The following is a 19,943-nucleotide window of genomic DNA, read 5'->3' on the forward strand; positions in this document are numbered from 1 at the left end:
AGACACAAACATACACATGTATGCCGGTACCAGAAGAGACTGTCTCACCCCCTGGTATTGGAGTTTGAGGTGTTTAGGAACTGTCCATTGTGGGTGCTGAGAGTTGAACTCCAGTCCTCTGCAACAGCAACAAATGCACTTAACCGCAGAGCCACCATAATATATTAAAAAGGAGGAAAGGTGGAGGCTAGAGAGATGGCTCAGCGGTTAAGAGCACTGACTGCTCTTCCAGAGGAACCGAGTTCAATTTTCAGCACCCACATGGTGGCTCACTACCAGCTATAATGGGATCTGGTGCCCTCTTCTGGCCTGCAGGCACACGTGCAGATAGAGCTAATGAACATGAATAATCTTTAAGGAAAGATGACCAAATGTGGTGGCTCACATCTTTAATCCTAGCACTTAGGGAGGCAGAGACAGGAGGATCTCCCTGAGTTCCAGGACAGCTCAGGATAGCCAGGGCTACACAGAGCAACCTAGTCTCAAAATTACAAATGAAATACGACAGGTGAAGAACTGATGCCTCTCCCTAAGTGTCCACTGAAGTGTGTCATTAAAGAGCGCGTCGAGCACCCACCCATAGAGGTAGGCAGGCTCCAGGTAGCTTCCTCACCAGGAGTGGTGCACTTCGTTTGTTACATTCGGTGGTCCAGCCACAGACCACACCAGCGTGCCAAACTTAGGAATTCAGTGACTGAGCTTGTCTCTGAGTCTCTGCCCTGCCTGCAGGAAGCCTTTCAGCCCTCGGGAGTTCTTACATAAAAGCTCTTCTGTCACTTTATAGCGCAAATCTGTTTAACTACACTACCAATTAATTTCTATGGCAACACCGAAGCTCTTCAGAAGTAATGTTTTATGTCTGTGCAATGCCTAATAGCTACAAAGTGCCTGAGTAGGAGAAGCTAAACTGTGATTGCATGCAAGAAAGGCCTGTGCCAGGAGGCCCACACCAGCGCGCGGTGTCGGCAGTGTGTGCGCCCTCCAGCCTGAAGCTCCTCATGGTGTCCCACAGGCTGTTTTAAGTCACTGAATCCAACCACAACCCACTTCTTTGTGCTACCCAAGGGCTGACCAAGAGTGCCTAAGTTAGAAGCATCAATTATTTCAGCTCTGGCCACAAAAGTGACCATTGTCCAATGTCAGTATCGGGAGAATAGGGGCGGCTGTCTGGTCACTCTGTCTTCACCTGTGTCCTGCTTGGTCTCTTCAACCTGTCCCTGTAAAATTCTCCCGGTAAAACTGCCTCTAGCTCAACTCCACTGCACTGCCCCTCAACTCACCAACTCAACCGAAGTGTCTGCACAGAACTGGCTAGAACTCAAGAGATGTGCTTGCCTCTGTCTCCAGGATTCAAGGCATGTCTGTATTCCAGCTGGATCACACAGACCTAGAAGGTCTTTGAATGTGATCTCTTGCCAGAGCAGCCATGATCTGAATTAACTTTCCTCTACAGAGTGTAGCAACTGTAAGGAGACCACCATCTCGTTTAGGCAAAGACAAGACACAAAACATTTATCTTTTATTAAACTCAATATTTTCTTTTGTTAAAAAAAAAAAAAAAAAAGATTTTTTTTTTTTCTCAGACAAGAGTTTCTCCATGTAGCCCTGGCTGTCCTAGACTCACTTTGTAGATCAGGCTGGCCTCGAACTCAGCGATCCTCTTGCCTCTGCCTCCCCCAGTGCTAGAATTACAGGCGTGCGTGTGAGTCCAGCTTTGTTATCTTTTAATTATGTGCATATGTCTGTGTGGAGGTGTGCATATAAATACTAGTGCTTGAGGAGGTCAGAGGTGTTGGAGCTACAGACTAGGAGCTGCCTGATGTGGGCACTGGGAACTGAACCGGCTCTTTTACCATCTCTCCAGCCCTCCGTAATTTCTCAGCATCTACTGTATACCAGGCATTGTTCCAGGACCTTTCTAGGTAGAGCTGTTGAGCTATCTGGGAAGGAGGGAGGGAAGGAAGGAAGAAAGGAAGGAAGGAAAAGAGACAGCCCTGGCTGACCCAGAACAGGCTGGTCATTAACTCAGAGAGCTAGCCATCTGCCTCCACCTCTAGAGTACTGGGATTAAAGGTTTGCACACCACACTTGGCCCGCTTTTGTTTGCTTTTTTGTTTTTTATTCTTTATTTTTCTATACACAACGTCCCACTGTAATCCATGTTGGCCTCAAACTCAGGACAGCCCTCCAACTTCAGCACCTCTAAACTGAGATTATAGGACCAAGCGCCACCAAGCTCCTTAGCACCACTTCCCGAATCCCTCTGGGGCTGATGTCTTGTTCACTCCCAATAGTGTGTGTGTGTGTGTCTCCTAAAAAGGCTCTAATCCTCATGATCCCCGTACAAGTGACTCATCCCCCAGAGAGACACCGCCCTGGACTTTCCCATGACACTCAGGCTTCCAAGGGAACCTAGTGCCGATTCCCTGATCTGGCTCCAACCGGTCCAATCCTGCTGAGCCTAAATGCAGTCAAGCACTGGCTACACCAAGGCAGACCTCAAACTGGAAGCCGGTCTGCCTCAGCCTCCCACGTAGCTGGGACACCAGGAGCTCAGCACATGCTGACATCACGTGTCCTTGCCTGGTCTATGCCTCCAGCACTGAGAGCTGTCCAAGGTCTGATTGTTGGGGGACACACACACACACACACACGCACACACACATAATCTCCTGATGCCAACTTCAGTAGTGCCAGGGACTCGGAAGCTGGGGTGAGAATTGAAGAGCAGGACTCTGGTTTCCATCCACAGTAGGGCCACTTGGGAAGACAAAGTGTTAACGTGGCAATTTGTAGGCCACCCTTTCAGAGTGAGGTAAGCATCTGTGGGACCCACCTTTAAACTCTACAGCAAAGAATGAAAAATGAGAGAAGCAGGTTGGGACAGGTTTGCAGTTTCCCTGTGATGAACAGCAGTGGCAGCATGGTGACAGATGTGTCTGGGTGTGTTGCACGCACAGAGCCCTGGATTCCAAGATTGGCAGCCTGAGTCTGCTGGAAGTCGTAGGACCACCCTTAACCTCCGTTTACCCACATGAGGGCAATTCCCAGGCAGATTTGCTGTTTCTACTACATTCTAGAAATATGGCTGGGTTCTGGACCTTATCTCCAGCCCTTGGGAAGGAGTCAGAGACAGGCACATCTCTGAGTGTGGTCTACATAGTTTCAATGCAGCCAAAGGCTACATGGTGAGACCCCCCGCCTCAAAATAAGCATGCACGGTTGGTAGGTGGCTAACCCAGGCGCAATGATTCTGGCTGGCAATATCCACTCCCCTGAAGACGCTCGTGCCCATGCGTGTGGCATCCTCCACAGATGCTTCACCTGCCAGCAGCCTGGCAAGGCGTGTGGAGATTGTTTTCATAGGATCCGTGAGAAACATGGAAATATTGGTCATGTGACTCATCTGCCCAAAACTTGCAAGAGAAAAGCCTGGCAACGCGTACTCCCCACTCTGCTGTTCTGCCTTTGTTCGCACCCTAACCACACCACACACCCCGAAAATAGGGGCGGTAGTCACCCCCACTGCTTCAGTCTCCCTCCCCTTGTGGATCTGAGGCTAGTACATACTACCTTAAGTGAAGTGAGAGCAGGCTACATATATTTGTCACTTGGTATATCCAGGGGACTCTCTCTCTAGTGCCCCCTCTCCAGTTACAGATCCCTCATGGAAGATGACAGAGCACACATATGAGGTCTGCACACATCCTCACAAGACTTAGAATCTCAGCTGGGCGCACGCCTTTAATCCCAGCACTCAGGAGGCAGAGGCAGAGGCAGGCGAATCGCTGTGAGTTCGAGGCCAGCCTGGTCTACAAAGTGAGTCTAGGACAGCCAGGGCTACAGAGAAACTGTCTCGGGGAAAAAAAAAAAAGACTTACAATCTCCACATGCCACATAAAACCACCTAATACAAGGCCGTTGCTGTGGGGTCATCTGCTACACTGGTCTAGGAAATCCTGGCCAAAACTGGCTCTAAATGTGTTCAAAGCAGACATTTGTTCTATTTTCTGTCCGTGGTTGGCTGAATTCTGGGGAGTGTTATACCCTGTGGGAGTGTATAACTTTATACAAACTCCCCTAGGTTGCAAACTGTAAAGATTCCAGTGTCTGTGTTCTGATTTGTGTATTGTTGTTTGTTGTTGAGACAGTGTCACCTGTGTAGCCCAGGCTAGCCTTGATCCTCTCAATTTTCCTCCATCAACCTCCTGGGTGTTTGGAGTACAACAGAGTATCACTATGTGTGGCTCTTCAAATTCATTCCATCTTTGTTTTTGAACAAACATGTCATTCTTGATTGATAGTGTCACATAAGCTTTTTTTTTTTTTTTCCTCCAGACTCTCAGGAGCCCCTCACTGCATCTCCCAAAGTACGAGTGGGCTAGCCTGGACCAGTGGCTGACTTACGTAGATCAGGTTACTCTTGAACTCAGAGATTCGCCTTTCTCTCAAGTGCTGAAATTAAGGAGCCCCCTTGGAACTGGAGTTACAGGCGGCAGTGAGCCGCCATGTGTGTGCTGGGAAACTGGACCCCGGTGCTCTGCTAAAGCAGCCAGTGCTCCTAACCACTGAGCCATCTCTCCAGCCCCCATTTTAGAACCTAAATGGGGACATCTTTGGAGGTGTCTCCTGGCTTCCTGCTCTCAGCTCAGTAGTCGCTTCCCTAGGCAAGTCTCAAGCACGCAGGATGGTCCTTCAAGTGCTTAAGCTCAACCCGGGCAAGGTTTCTCTGGCTTTAGCAGTCCAACGCTGAAAGCCGACCACGTGCCAAGTGCTATTCGCGTGCAGGCAAGTCGGAGGCCCCTCACCGCATCTCCCAAAGTACCAGTAGGCAGTTAGCCTAGTGCTCCGGCCAGGGCGTGTGCTCCAGCAACGTCAGTGCTCGGCAAGCCCTGAGTCCGCTACAGTCGATCCGAGGTTTACCACAGCATATACTCCAGGGCACCCTTGGTCTGCTTGCCTTTGTGTGAGCCCCAGCCAGAGAGTCTAGTCCACCGGTCGGTTGGTCACACGCTGTCATTTCCCCAACCTTGCCATTGTAACTCGGCCCTCCATATGTGTCAAGATCTTGTCACCATGAGACTTGCCTCAGCAGCAAAGGGAAGACTGAAAAGGTGCCCTTGGGAGACGGCGCTGTGGCTGAAGGCCGCCACCCCCTCCCTGGAAAGTTCCCACCTCGGAAAGAATTTCTGGTGTGCCAGGCCATAGTTTGTCTCTGCCACTTCTCACTAACGGGCTCAATGGGCCATTGTCTCTTCCGATCTATAGACGGAACTCCTGTTTCTAAGAATAAACGTGAGACATGGCTCCTTAGAAAAGCCTGTTCTCGACAAAAGTGCCCGTCCTGCAGGCTGCTGTCCATGGCCAGACTCCCCCACCCCCACCCCCACCCCCCGGCAAGGATGATATTTTTAAAAGCTGGCTGTCTTTGGAGGCCTCACTCTATGCAGGGTGTGTACACACACGCCACGACAGTAAGGATTGGCGCGTATGCAGGAAACAAGAACTTACGAGGCTCCCAAAGGGTTCAGGCTCCTGCCTGGCTCCGTTCTCCTTCTGCCCTTCCCTCTGCTTTCTGCAGTTGCTTTCAGACTGGAAAACACATTGCTTTTAACGTCCCCCTTCTAGAATTGTCTCTTTGCCACAGCTTTTCTGAAACTGGTGAGGTTTTAGGGTTGTTTTGGCCTGGAACCTTCACCAGGTACTTGGCCAGGCCCTGTCTACCCCCATCACTCAAGCTGGGCGACCCTGAGCCCTGCCACCGGCCCCCACCGTGCAGAGGACAGAAGAAGACCTTGCACACGGGTTGCTTTTCCCATCGTTGGCGCATCCCTTCTCGCGTATGAAGAGGCTGTACTCCTTCAGTATAGGCACGGCCTTCACTGCTGAAATGAGTTTGGTCCTCCCTGCTGCCTGCCACAGAGAAGGTCCCAGACCCTTGGTAGAAGTGGCTACTGCAGCGACTGCAGATCCAGGTCTCAGGATGCAAGCACATCACACGGACCCTGCAGTCCCCACCAGGCCTGGTGGATGCCTGGCGAGACCTTCTGACAGATGCTCACTCACCCGAGGCACAGCCAGGGCAGCAGTGCACCCAGGGACAGCCAGAAGTCCAGCCATGCAGGCCACCAAAGCAGGGCTCCTCACCAATCACTGCCTCTTTGCCCCTCTGGGTGGAGAAAGGCAAACTTAATGGTGTGTGTGTGTGTCTGTGATTCTGTGTATGTGTCTGTGTGTCTATGTATGTTTCTGTGTGTGTGTCTGTGTGTCTATGTGTGCGTCTGTGTGTGTCTGTGTGTCTGTCTATGATTCTCTGTGTGTGTCTGTGTATGTGTCTGTGTGTGTGTGTGTGTCTGTGTCTGTGTGTGTCTGTATATGTGTGATTCTGTGTGTGTGTCTGTGTGTCTGTGTGTGTGTATGTGTGTGTCTGTGTCTGTGTGTTATATTCTGTTTCTATGTAGGTGTGTGTCTGTGTGTGTCTGTATATGTGTGATTCTGTGTGTGTGTCTGTGTGTGTGTATGTGTGTGTCTGTGTGTTATATATCTGTGTCTGTGTAGGTGTGTGTGTGTCTGTGTATGTATCTATGTGTGTGTGTCTGTGTGTGTCTGTGTGTTATATGTCTGTTTCTATGTAGGTGTATGTCTGTGTGTGTCTGTGCTGTATATGTGTGATTCTGTGTGTGTGTGTGTGTGTCTGTGTCTGTGTGTGTTTGTATGTTTGTATATCTGTGCTCATACGCACACGTCTCTCCCCACTTGGGAGGGCCAAGGATGATAATTCAGAGCTGAAGACCTATCTGAGCCTCAGCGAGTCTCGCGCCAGCCTACGCTACAGGATAACCTGGTCCTTGATGAGTGCTCCTTCTGGGCAGATGGCTGGTTGCCCTGAAGAAATGCAGTGCTGGCCAGGCTTAACTGTCCTGCTCACCCTTGTGTTGCCTTCTGAGTCTATCAAGTTCTGTTTAAACTCTGCAGCTTCGTCCTTCCCTCTGTATGGGTCAGCTCTGGCATGTTAGTCACAACCACGGCTACATCCGACATCGTTGTATGCTTGTCTTCTTTAAGGTAGAGTCTTACTATGTAGTCCTGGGTGGCCTGGAACATTCTATGTAAAGCAGACTGGTCTCGAACTCACAGAGATCCTCCTGCTTCTGCCTCCAGAGTGCTGGGGTTAAAGGCATGTGCTGGTATGTCACTGTTCATGAATGGACTCAAAACACTGTGAGATTTGATGGGTTTTCATATAGTCAGAAAAAATTCTGCCAACATAATGAATTTATGGAAGTTTTATGGGTTGTGACTAACAAATGTAATTTTTTTTTTTTTTGCCAACAAAACTATCATAACAAATATCCAAATATCCCATTTTCAGACTGTCCTCATACGGTGTATTTTCTCTGAACAGAAAACTTTTATTTTCATTTACTGTTAAAATATGTTTTCTAGGTATGGTGGCATGCACTGTAATGCCAGCACTCAGGAGGCAGAGGCAGGCAGATCTCTGTGAGTTAAAGGCCAGCCTGGTCTACATAGAGAGTTCCAAGCCATTCAAGGCTACATAGTGAGACCCTGTCACAAAAAAACAACAGCAAAACGTTTTCCTGAAAGGGCAGATTTATGGCTTTTCGACCACCAGAGCCTGACAAGGCTGAGGAAGAGCACCTCCTAGGAACCAGAAACACTGTAGCCCCAACCGGAAATACTGCCAGCCCAACCCATTTCCCACCTTTGTTTTCTTGACTGCTGTCTCTTTAAAGTCACCTACCCATTTCTTTCTAAGCTTACTTTAGTTAATATTAAACAACGACAACAAAATTCTTAGGTCCACGTATCCAGGAGCACACAAACTACAGTCAACAGGACAGACTGAGATCAAATGGAGATGTGGGGGTTCCCCAACACCCCTCTTTAAAGATAATTTGTGGCGAGTGGTTTATCTCCTCAACCTCAGGTACATGTGTGACTGACGTTCAGAGTGAGAGAGGGTGAGCTTCAGGCTGGATTGTGGGAAACAATGAATAGATTTTTAGTTTTTTTTTTCCTCAGTCTCCAAAGACATTACTGGGGATGCTGCCCCACACACACCAGGTGTGGACCAGGGGCCACAGCCAATCTGTAGCCCTAGGATCCAGGTAAAGAGTCAGGGGTCAAATCTCTAAAGCCATCAGGGCATCATGTAGAGGGGGGCGGGCTATCCTGGTTGGTGGGTGTTTCTTTGGTCAACTTGGCACAGCTGGAGAGATCTAGCAAGAGAGACTCTCAACTGAGAAAACGACTCCATCAGATCAGCCTGCAAGCAAGTCTAGAGGACATTTCCTTGACTCGTGATGTGGGAGGCTCCAGCCCACTGTGGGTGGTACCAGCCCTAGGCAGGTGTCCTCGGGGTCTATAAGAAACTAGGCTGAGCAAGTAAGCCCTGTTCCTCCACGGCCTCTGCTTCCGGTCCTCCTCCGGTTCTTGCCCTGACGTCCCCCAGCGACGGACTGTGGTTGGGACAAGTAAGCCGAATAAACTCTCTCCTCTCCGGAGGACTTTTGGTCGTGATCTTTATCACAGCAATACAACCCCCAAGGTGTGGCCACAGTTCTGTCCTGAGTGACACAAGTGACAAACAGAAAAGCAAGGTGTGTAGACACACTGCCTGCCTTCCCCACCTCCGTGTCTCCATCTGGGGTAGCTACGGCTACATTTGCCTGAGTCCTGTGTGTGAGTGAGTCTAGCATCTATGGTACAGGCCTCTCTGAGTGCTGTTGGTGCTGAGGTTGTGTGAGTCTAGCATCTACAGTGCGGGCCTCTCTGAGTGCCGTTGGTGCTGAGGTTGTGTGTGAGAGTCTAGCATCTACGGTGCGGGGCTCTCTGAGTGCTGTTGGTGCTGAGGTTGTGTGTGTGAGTCTAGCATCTACGGTGCGGGGCTCTCTGAGTGCTGTTGGTGCTGCACTTTGGATAATTACGCACCTTCAAAGATGCCCAATGTAATTCCGATCTTTCTCCTCTCAAAAAGCCTGGATTTAAAGCTTTCACAGGCTCTTTAGGCCACGGGCTGCACTTACAGAGAAAGGACCGCATGTTAGCCTTCCGTTGAAATTAATCACAACGTCTCTCCGCTTGACTCTGTGAATAGTTAATGGAACAAATAGGGTACTTCAGTACCATCTGGGTTGCAAAGCCACCGGAGTGAAAGTCTTGGTCTCCAATGGGAAAATAATTCATGCCGCGCAAACCTGCACCACATGCCAGTGTGTGGTGTGTATTCCTCCACAGCAGAGATGGCGGCTGTTAACACAGGACCAGCCACACCTCAGGTAGTAAGTACCCTAGTGCACACAACTAATTCATAATAAAGGGGCCAAGGAGGGCAAAAGGTGAAAACTACCAAGAATGCCACTGGCAGGCAAAGGGATCTGGAATGGAAAGAGCCTGTGTTCAGGTTGGCAACACTGTCACGAGGCCAGTGCTGCCAAAAGCATCCCGTGCTGTCAACGCAATCCACACCAAAACACCAGTGGTTCTTTCTCTTGCAAAAATAGAAAGGAGAGGGGGCGTCTAGACGGCTTACAGGTTAAGGGACTTGCTGCTCGCCCAAGTACCCACACTGGATTCCCAACACCCACATGGCAGGTCACCACCCTCTGTAACTCCAGTCCCAGGGTATCTGACACCTTCTTCTGGCCTCTGTGGGTCCTGCCAGCCTGAGCTACAAAGGGGGACACCATCTCAGGAGAAAGAGAAAGAAAAAAGGAAAGGAAAGGAAAGAAAGTGAGAGAGGAAAGGGTACATCACGCAGAAGACAGTAAAGGCTGAAGGAGCTTGTGACAGGTGGTAATGGGTACAGGGTGGTATTTGATATAGCACAGATATGTCAGGACAAATGACACCCTGGCTCGTCTGAGCTGACATAAAAGTACTTAAAAACCCATCTTTTGGGAGTTAAAAAAGATTAATTTGGGGCTAGAATGATGGGCTTAGTGGTTTAGAGTACCAGCGGCTCCTACAGAGGACCTGCGATCAGTTCCCGGCACCCACACAGAGGCTCCTAACCACCTGAAACTCCAGCTCCAGGGGCTCAGATGCCCTCTTCTGGCCTCTGTGGGCACTGCACACATGTGGTGTGTATACTTAGAAGCAAAAACACTTATACACATACAATAAAGTGAAAAAAATAAGAAGATGGGCGTGGCAACACACGCCTTTAATCCCAGCACTCAGGAGGCAGAGGCAGGCAGATCTCTGTGAGTTCAAGTCCAGCCTGGTCTACAAAGAGAGTTCTGGGACAGGCAGGGCTACACAGAGAAATCCCTTCTGAAAAAGTTAACTTGTAAAGTGTGGGATGGACATAACATTTGCAGATGTCAGCACATGGTTAAGACCAACAGTCATCTAAGTTGAGAGCATTTGGTGCTCTTAGGCTGTGCTGAGTGAATTTTCACTTCAAACTGGTTCAAAACTAGGTGATACAGCTAAAAGACCAGATAACGTATTTTATTAGTTTAAGCAAGCTATTTCTCTTGGCTTGAAAGATGCTTTCTCTCTTTCCTGGTGTGTGTGTGTGTGTGTGTGTGTGTGTGTGTGTGTGTGTGTGTGTGTGTGTGTGTGTATGTGTGTGTGTGTACTGTACTGCTTTATATTGCATTGCTGTATGCTATGCACTGCACTAGCTGTGTACTCTGTGCAGTGTGCTGCACTGCTGTGTACTGCATTGCTGTGTCTGTATGCTGTGTGCTGTGTGTGTATGCTGTGTGCTGTGTGCTGTGTACTGCACTGAGGTGTGCTTCACTGCTGTGTACTGCACTGCTGTGCGCTGTGTGTGTGTGTATACTACTGTGTGCTATGTGTGTGCGCTGCACTGCTATGTGCTGTGTGTGTGCTGCACTGCTGTGTGCTGTGTGTGTGTGCTGCACTGCTGTGTCCTGCACTGATGTGTGCTGTGTGTGTGTGTATTCTGTTGTGTGCTGTGTGTGTGTGCTGCACTGCTGTGTGCTGTGTGTGTGTGCTGCACTGCTGTGTGCTGTGTGTGTGTGCTGCACTGCTGTGTGCTGTGTGTGTGTGCTGCACTGCTGTGTGCTGTGTGTGTGTGCTGCACTGCTGTGTGCTGTGTGTGTGTGTGTATTCTGTTGTGTGCTGTGTGTGTGTGCTGCACTGCTGTGTGCTGTGTGTGTGTGTGCTGCACTGCTGTGGGCTGCACTGCTGTGTGCTGTGTGTGTGCTGCACTGCTGTGTGCTGTGTGTGTGCTGCACTGCTGTGTGCTGTGTGTGTGTGCTGCACTGCTGTGTGCTGCACTGCTGTGTGCTGTGTGTGTGTGCTGCACTGCTGTGTGCTGCACTGCTGTGTGCTGTGTCCTGCACTGATGTGTGCTGTGTGTGTGTGTATACTACTGTGTGCTGTGTGTGTGCTGTACTGCTGTGTGCTGCGTACTGCACTGCTGTGTGCTGTGTGCTCACGGAGGGTGGCCACCATTCCTCTCTCCCCCTTTTCCAGACACCTTGTCTCTGCCCCTCTGCCTTGTTCTGGAAGTAGCCATGCTGTGAGCATCAGCGCTGGCTGCTCAGAGGGGAGGCAGGTGGAGGATGCCCAGAGTGACCAGGCAGAGATGAGAAAACCATCTGGGTCTAGATTCAGTCCTGCATTCCGGGCCTCACTTTCCCTGGCCACAAACAGGAGCCTTTGACAAGTCCCAGGAGCCAAAGACTGGAAAGAACAAGGGAAGTCAGCTTGCTGTTGTGCTACAATAGAGAGATAAAGCATCAGCTGACAGCTCTGCAAGCCAGGGAGTCCGAACAGTCTCAGTTCAAGGTGGCTCACTGAGTGCTGTGTCTCCCAAAAGAGTGGGGACACTCGGTCCTCTTCAGGATGCAGGCAGAATGGCCAAGGAATAAGAAGTGTCTTATGATGGCACCCATCCCATCCACGGGGGGAAGAGGCCTCACAGTCTTAAAGGCCCCACCTTGCTGACTGTTACAACAGGGATTAAATGCCACATGAATTCTGTAAGGGACAAACACCAATGCCACTACAAAGTGTAGCAAGAGTTTCTACAGGTAGGTGGGGTCAGCCTCTTAGCTAAAGACACCTGAAGGCATACCAGGGCTGCCAGGCCACCTCAGGGAAGCTGGCTGTGTCCACACTCGCTATCTCCCCCAGAAACGTTGCCTCCCTCCCTAGCCTCGGGCTCTGGGCGAGCAGTCTGGGCGGGCTCAGCTGGCCCAACTGTTGCCATGACAGCATGCCTTCGACCATCCCGCTGAAGCAGACACCAGGGAATGGGGTGTGGCCACACCTCGTTAAACAAAAAACCCAGGTGTGGCTTCATGCCCACAGTCGATGGATCACCACCACGTCATCCTCCTTGTCTATTTTGGACTCGTGGATGGAACTTGCTCGCCAGTGACTTATGGCGAGGTGAGGACCTGGGGGCAAGCGTCCTTATGGGTGGCATCCGCTGCTTCCCATGTCCTGCACATGCCCAGTGGCCCACTCCAATCACGGGTGTTTTGCCATTGAACACGGCTAATGAAATGGCTCTCTGGGCTCCAGATTGTGGGAGTGTAGATGGAGCACATTTCCCCCCAACCCTCTCTGTGTGTCAGTGTTTCCCTGCATGTGGGCATAAACACAATATTCATGCAGTGCCCAAAGAGACCAGAAGGGAGCATCAGATTCCCCCAGAACTGGAATTAACAGATGGCTGTCAGCTGCTGAATGGGTGCTGGGACTCCAACCCACGTCCTCCGGAAGACCAGCTAGTGCTCCTAACCCCTAGATCACCTCTCTAGCCCCGAGCATGACAACTGGTAATTTCTGCCAGTTTAAGGACCTGTTTCCAGAATGCCAACCATAGCTTGTGTGTGTGTGTGTGTGTGTGTGTGTGTGTGTGTGTGTGTGTGTGTGTGTGTATGTTTATTGTTCTGTTTAATTCTGGGTTTTTTGGGGGGGTTGTTTGTTTGTTTGTTTAGACAGGGTTTCTCTGTAACAGCTCTGGCTGTCTTGGAACTAGCTCTGTAGTCGAGGCTCAAACTCATGGAGATCCACCTGCCTCTGCCTCCCAAGTGCTGGGATTAAAGGCGTGCACCACCATCGCCCTGCATTCTGTTTAATTCTGATAAAAATACAAAACACTGCCGGGCGCAGTGACACACACCTTTAATCCCAGCACTCTGGGAGGCAGAGGCAGGCGGATCACTGTGAGTTCCAGGCCAGCCTGGTCTACAGAGTGAGTCTAGGACAGCCAAGGCTGCACAGAGAAACCAAAAGGAAAAAAAAAAAATTACCTCCTTGATCACTTAAAAGGTACAGCTCAGTCAGAAGCTGTGCAGCCCTCATTCCTGGAGCCCTCCTGAAGGCACTCTGTGCTGACTAGACACGGTTCTTCATGTCCCTTCCTCCTGTAGTCAGCGCGTTGCTTGGTTTCCCTCTGTGAGCTGGGTGACCCCACATGACTCATTGCTCCCATTCGGATTAAAAGCATGTGCCAACACCACCCAAGCATAAGAGAAAGGAGTTATGGGGCTGGAGAGGTGGCTCAGTGGTTAAGAGCACCGCCTGCTCTTCCAAAGGTCCTGAGTTCAATTCCCAGCAGCAACCACATGGTGGCTCACAACCATCTATAATGTAACCTAGTGCCCTCTTCTGGCCTGCAGGTAAACAAGCAGACAATACTGTATACATAATAATAAAATAACTCTTAAAAAAGAGAGAGAGAAAGGAGTTATTTCAAAGTTAGGCTCGAGGCTCTCTTTTGAGGAGTAGGAAGGTTTGAAATGGCAAAGATGAGAATAGACAGACATTAAAATCCAAAATCTCCACAGGAAGTATATTTAAAATGTATCCAAAGCAACAGCAACAACAACAGTGCAACGAGACTGTTGTTTTCAAAAGAAACAAAAAATTCATCTTCCCAGATAATCATCACACCATGGACTGGAGAGATGGCTCAGCCATGAGATCACCAGCTGCCCTTGCAGAGGACCCAGGTTCAGTTTTTTTGTCTGTTTGTTTTTGTTTTTCAAGATGGGGTTTCTCTGTGTAGTCTTGACTATCCTGGACTCGCTTTGTAGACCAGGCTGGCCTCGAACTCACAGAGATCCGTCAGCCTCTGCCTCCCGAGTGCTGGGATTACAGGCATGCGCCACCACCGCCCGGCTCAGGTTCAGTTCTTAGCACCCAGGTGTTGTCTCACAACCATCTGTCACGTCAGCTCCAGGGAATCTGACGCCCTCTTCTGTCCTCTGCGGGTACTGCACACATGGTACACTGACACATGCAGGCAAGACACCCAAACGTGTAGTAAAGTAAAATTCTAAGTTGTTATGAAAATGGCTCCGGGACAACAAAGAACAACAAAATAACCAGTGGAAGAAAGCATGAAACCCTGATATGGGCCTGAAGTGTGTGAGCGCTGTTAGTAACAGTAACATAGGAACACAGGGCGAAGACCTGGCTTTCCGTGAGGAGCCTGGATGGCAGTGGTGGCTGGTACATAATAAACCACTGACTCCGTACAGGGGTTATTTACAAGCAGTGACCTAATCGTAATAACTCTGTGAGGAGTGTTCTATTGCCATCCCAGGTCTATGTATGAAAAAAAAAGAAAGAAAAGAAAAGAAAAGAAGGTGGCACCAAAAGTGTGTTCAAACTTGCCAGGAGACACATGGGCACGGTACCCATCCCCAGGCCACACCTCACCTTCGTGTGTGTGGATCCTCTTATTCTATAAGAGAATGTGCGGGCTGGAGCGTGTGTTGCTCATGCGAAGGACCTGGGTTCTATTTCCAGCACCCACACCGAGGCTCACAACCATCTGTTAACTCCAGCTTTAGGGGCTGCAACACCCTCTGCTGTTCTCTAGTGGTACTGCATTGTTGGCATATGTATCTATGCAGGCAAAACATCACACAGATACAAACCATCTCTTTTTAAAACTGAAAAAAGAGGGGGTTGGAGAGATGGCTCAGTGGTTAAGAGTGCCGTCTGCTCTTCCAAAGGTCCTGAGTTCAAGTCCCAGCAACCACATGGTGGTTCACAACAATCTGTAATGTGATCTGATGCCCTCTTCTGGCCTACAGGTGTACATGCAGGCAGAACACTGTATACATAATAAATAAATCTTTTTTTAAAACTAGAAGAAAAGCCGGGCGTGGTGGTGCAGGCCTATAATCCCAGCACTCGGGAGGCAGAAGCAGGTGGATCGCTGTGAGTTCAAGGCCAGCCTGGTCTACAAAGCGGATCGAGGACAGCCAAGGCTACACAGAGAAACCCTGTCTCAAAAAAAAAACAAAAACAAAAACAAACAAACAAACAAAAAAACTAGAAGAAGAAGAAGGAGAAGGAGAAGGAGAAGGAGAAGGAGAAGAAGAAGAAGAAGAAGAAGAAGAAGAAGAAGAAGAAGAAGAAGAAGAAGAAGAAGAAGAAGAAGAAGAAGAAGAAGAAACCTGGCCAGTTGTTTCGATGAAAATGCCTTTAAAGCTCTACTAAAAAAAATTAACACCCTGTCTTAAAAATCAAAAAAAAAATTAACAAAAGTGACTTAAAAATGTCTATTCAAAGTAAGCAATTATCAGTGACAAGTGAGTTACTAAAACTTAATTTTTGGAAGAGGTCTGTCTGCTCAAACTCCTGAGCTCAAATGATTTCCTGCTTCAGCCTCCTGGGTGGCTGGACTATGGATGTGTACCACCACACCCAGCTTTACAAGTGATATTTGAAATGCCAGTAAAAATGTAAAATTTTGCTACAAAGAATAATTTGCAATTAAGTAAGAGATAATGAGAGCATTGGCTTTGGCTGCCACTGTAAGTAGATGGTCAGACCCTATGGCTGAAGACACACACACTTTGATTGGAGGACTATAACCAAGCTGGAAATTTCCTCCCTCATGGCTAGTTTGCAGAGTGCTGCAAGGGGTTGTGTCGCCTGCTGGAGGAGACGAGACACCAGCCTTGCACGCTGCAGCACTGACTCACCTACTTCTTGGGGGCAATCGTGGCATGGTTGCTAACAGGTAACCAGCCGCTTTCTGTTCAGATTTGAGGCCTGCCCCACAGGAAGGAATGCGTGCCTGGTACCGTAAGCTTGGTCAAAAGTTCATGGCTGAGGAGGTCAAAGGTCTTGGGGGGGTGGGGGATACCACTGTTGTTTTGATGCCTAGACATGTCAAGTTGCCTTCTAAATATTTACGTTTACACTCACAGATTAGTGCTGCTCGGGGCTGGCGAGATGGCTCAGTGGTCAAGAGCACTGACTGCGCTTCCAAAGGACCCAGGTTCAATACCCAGCACCCACGTGGCAGCTTACAAACCTGTAACTCCAAGATCTGACACCCTCTCAGACATACACGCAGGCAAAAATACCAATGCACATAAAATGAAAATAGATTAGTGCTGCTCTCAGCCTTGGTCAGAGAAGTGGTTAATGCAGAGACTTATGTGGTGCTGAAAATAAGGGACCATTTTGCATTGGACTTTAAATGATGCATACACCTCAACCCCGTCAAAGCTCTGGGAACACTGAGCAATCCGAGGCAGAGAGACTATACGAGCTTGAAGACGGGAAAGAATGAAGTCTCCTAGACATGACATGGTGGTGGCACTGTGTTCCATACGTGAGCTCATTGCACCTGTGTTACCTACACCAGATCAAACCAGTCAACACTGTAGCATGGATGGGAGAGAAGCTCGGCAGTGGGTGGATACTGGGGCAGGAGAGTCATTTTTCTTCAGGCCTGTGGCTCCTCACAGGTTTCTCATGTGCCAGTGAATGGCTCTACATACACACGTGTGTTGGCAACATTTACTGTATTCGGTGAATTATTAAAAAAAAAAAGAAGTCATGAAAGCAAAAGGGAGTGTTTGAGGGCTCCGGGGGGAGGTGGCTGGGGGATTTGGGGGTTGGTATGACCAAGGTACGTTCTGTACATATGTGAAATTATCAAGAGAATAAAATTAAAATAATATTTAAAAAATAAAGGTTTTGGGAGCTGGAGAGATGGCCCAGTGTTTAAGAGTGGCCACCTGCTCTTCCAGAGGTCCTGAGTTCAATTCCCAGCAACCACATGGTGGCTCACAACCATCTATAATGTGATCTGATGCCCTCTTCTGGCCTATAGGTATACCTGTAGGCAGAGCACTGTATACATAATAATGAATAAATAAATCTTTAAAAAAATAAATAAATAAAGGTTTCCCCATATTTGACCACATCCCCTGGATGGGGAGGCCTGGTGGCATTCAGAGGAAGGATAGCAGGCTACCAAGAAGAGACTTGATACCCTATGAGCATATACAGGGGGAGGAGGTCCCCCTCAGTCACAGTCATAGGGGAGGGGAGTAGGAGGGAAAATGGGAGGGAGGGAGGAGTGGGAGGATACAAGGGATGGGATAGCAATTGAGATGTAATATGAATAAATTAATAAAATATATTTTAAAAATAAATAATAAAGGCCAGTCCCAGCACCAAGTACTGAAAAGACAGAGCGGCTTAGACATGGTGGTAGCTAAAGCCATAGACACATGGTCTGACCCAGGAACACCGCTCTTTCGTCTCAAAAGACCTATTTATGTCATCTTTGCTCACACTGCTAGACAAAAGAAAAGAAAAGAAAACAAACCCTAACAATAACCAAGGGGTCCATGGGATGGGCATGGTGCCTCATGGGGATCTTTGAGGCTTCCTGGGATAGTCTGTCTCGGTGAGAGTAATGGCTGTGTACCCCAACTTAACAGTCAGTCTGTAGGCTGTGGGTGCAGGGGTGAAGCTGTGCGCGAAACCACAGAGTGCCTGGGATGGGGCTGTATTCTAAAGGCCGGGGAAAGAGGACAAATGGGTAAAACTGAGATGAGCAGGGGTGCGGTGGGAATACTGAGGGAGAGGTGAGGGGAAGGAGGAGGGATGGTTTGGAATCCGGCGGAGCCCTGGAGGCAGGTTGGGGACAGGGTAGGACGCCATGACAATTTAGCCAAATGGCATCCCTACCCCAGTGAGTGGGGGCAGAGAGCTTGGCCACTCACAGAAAAACCCGTTATCTTTGGAGATAACAGAGTCAAGGCAGGAGGTGGGCATCAACAAAACTGCTGAAAGATCACTTTTAGGCCATTACGACTGAGTGTATCGCTACAAATATTGTTTTACACTTATTTATTTTGGGGAATGTTGCGACCAGACAACCTGTGGGAGTCGGTTTTCGCTTTTCACCACGTGGCTCTGGGGATCGAAGTCGCCATGCTTGGTGGCAAGCTTCTTTATACGCTGAATGAACCATCTCACAGTCCAACTAAGCATATCTTCTTTTAAAAGATGTATTTTTATTTTGTATGTATGAGAGCTTTGGGGGCATTAATATGTATGTGCACCACATTGCATGCAGTACCCACAGAAGCCAGAAGAGGGCGTCGGAACGCCCAAAACTGGAGTTACAGGCGGTTGTGTGGGTCAGTGTGGGTGCTGGGAACTGACCCTGATTCTCTGCAGGAGCAACCAGTGCTCTTAATCACTGAGCCACCGCTCCAGCCTCGTCCCGACCCCCAGCTAAGCTAAATGTATCTTGAAGCTGCCACAAAAGTCTAAGGAAAACCCATGATAGAACTAGCCCAAAGTGGTTTCAGTACAATGCTGGAAGCAACAAGGTCCACCAGCCATGGGGAGCTGTGGAGTCATTTACCAGATGCGTGGCCAAACTGTTAGTGACTTTTTTTTGTTTTTTAAGTCAGGTCGACTGCATTGAGGAATGCTAAAGAACTGATAAAGCATTACTTGTAGGTGTTTATAGAGAAGACTGTCACGTGAGCATTGAGGGCGTGATGGGCGAATGGTGGCTGAGCATGGGCTCTCTAACCAGCCCCGCAGCGCCCCCTACGCCCCAGACACATTGACAACACAGCCCAAGCCTGAGGACCAAACTGCAGTCAGACACCGTTCCTCCTACCCCGGGGGTGGGCGTGGGGGTGGGGTGGGGGCTGTTCTGATGCTTGGGGTACTTGGGTGGGCCCGTTATCCACCTGCCTTGCTTCCTGGGTGCCTTCTGGAGACGGCGCCCTCCCTTAGCTCCGCAGCTGGCACTAACTTTCGGCCGCAGCCACTGAAGGGGAGGTTCCTAATGGAAGCACTGAGCACTTTCCTGAGAGCCTCTCCAGTGGGCACCGCTCTAATTATCCCATGGCCTAATTCCATTTATCTTTTGCGATCCATTATGTGCCCCTGACGGGCTGCGTCTTCCTCAGCAGGCATACAACCTACTCTAATGCACTATGGGTGACAACAGCCACGTGCACAGAGGGACTTGGCTGGCACCTAATTCTCCTCAACTATAATTTTATAAATGAACAAGGCAGACACATTTTCTGCTTTAAGATAAATATTTTATGAATTGCCCCTCTGGTACATTACATTATCAGTACATTATCCTTCATTCCTCCTCAGCCGACAAGAGCAACATACACACTCAGGAGCACATTTGGGTGATATTATTGAATACGCTGCTTTTAAAATCTGTTTGTATCTGTTGGGGACAAATAATTTCGTCTCATCAAAAGGAAAAGTTCTTTAAATGTTGTTTGGCCATTTCACTGTGAAAGTTGTCATTAGGGACTTTATGTCTGGGCACAGTTATGGTCTACTTTTTAAAAAAGACACTGGATTACTGAATGTTTCTTCCTCGGCACACAGGGCCACACAACAGGGCCCACGGGAAAGGTCTGCAAAGCCACGAGGGAGAATCTTTCTCCCTGTCTGAACCAAGCATTATTTCCCCTGACTGGGTCTCTCTGCATAGACCTGGGAGGCCTTGAGTTTCTAATCCTCCTGCCTCAGCTCCCCCAGTGATGAGAGGCTGGCCTAGTACCACACCTAGATTCAGCCCAACCATGACTCCGAGTTCATATTTTTAAAGGATATAGTCTGCATTTTGCAAGCCTTTTTTTTAAAGAACAAATATACTGTGTCTCAATCCCCCTTCA

General features: G+C 49.1%; 1 protein-coding gene across 1 annotated transcript in view; it reads left to right on the forward strand.

Annotated features, from left to right (window-relative positions):
* Positions 1-5,255: 5,255 nt before the first annotated feature.
* Cdk8 (cyclin dependent kinase 8) overlaps positions 5,256-19,943 on the forward strand; it is a 571,315-nt gene continuing 556,627 nt past the window's right edge. The window contains exon 1 of the mRNA XM_051162894.1: positions 5,256-5,264. The gene's annotated coding sequence lies outside the window, so the exon portion shown is untranslated. The remainder of the gene's footprint in view (positions 5,265-19,943) is intronic.

This window comes from Acomys russatus, chromosome 19 (genome assembly GCF_903995435.1).
Source record: "Acomys russatus chromosome 19, mAcoRus1.1, whole genome shotgun sequence".
NCBI lineage: Eukaryota > Metazoa > Chordata > Mammalia > Rodentia > Muridae > Acomys > Acomys russatus.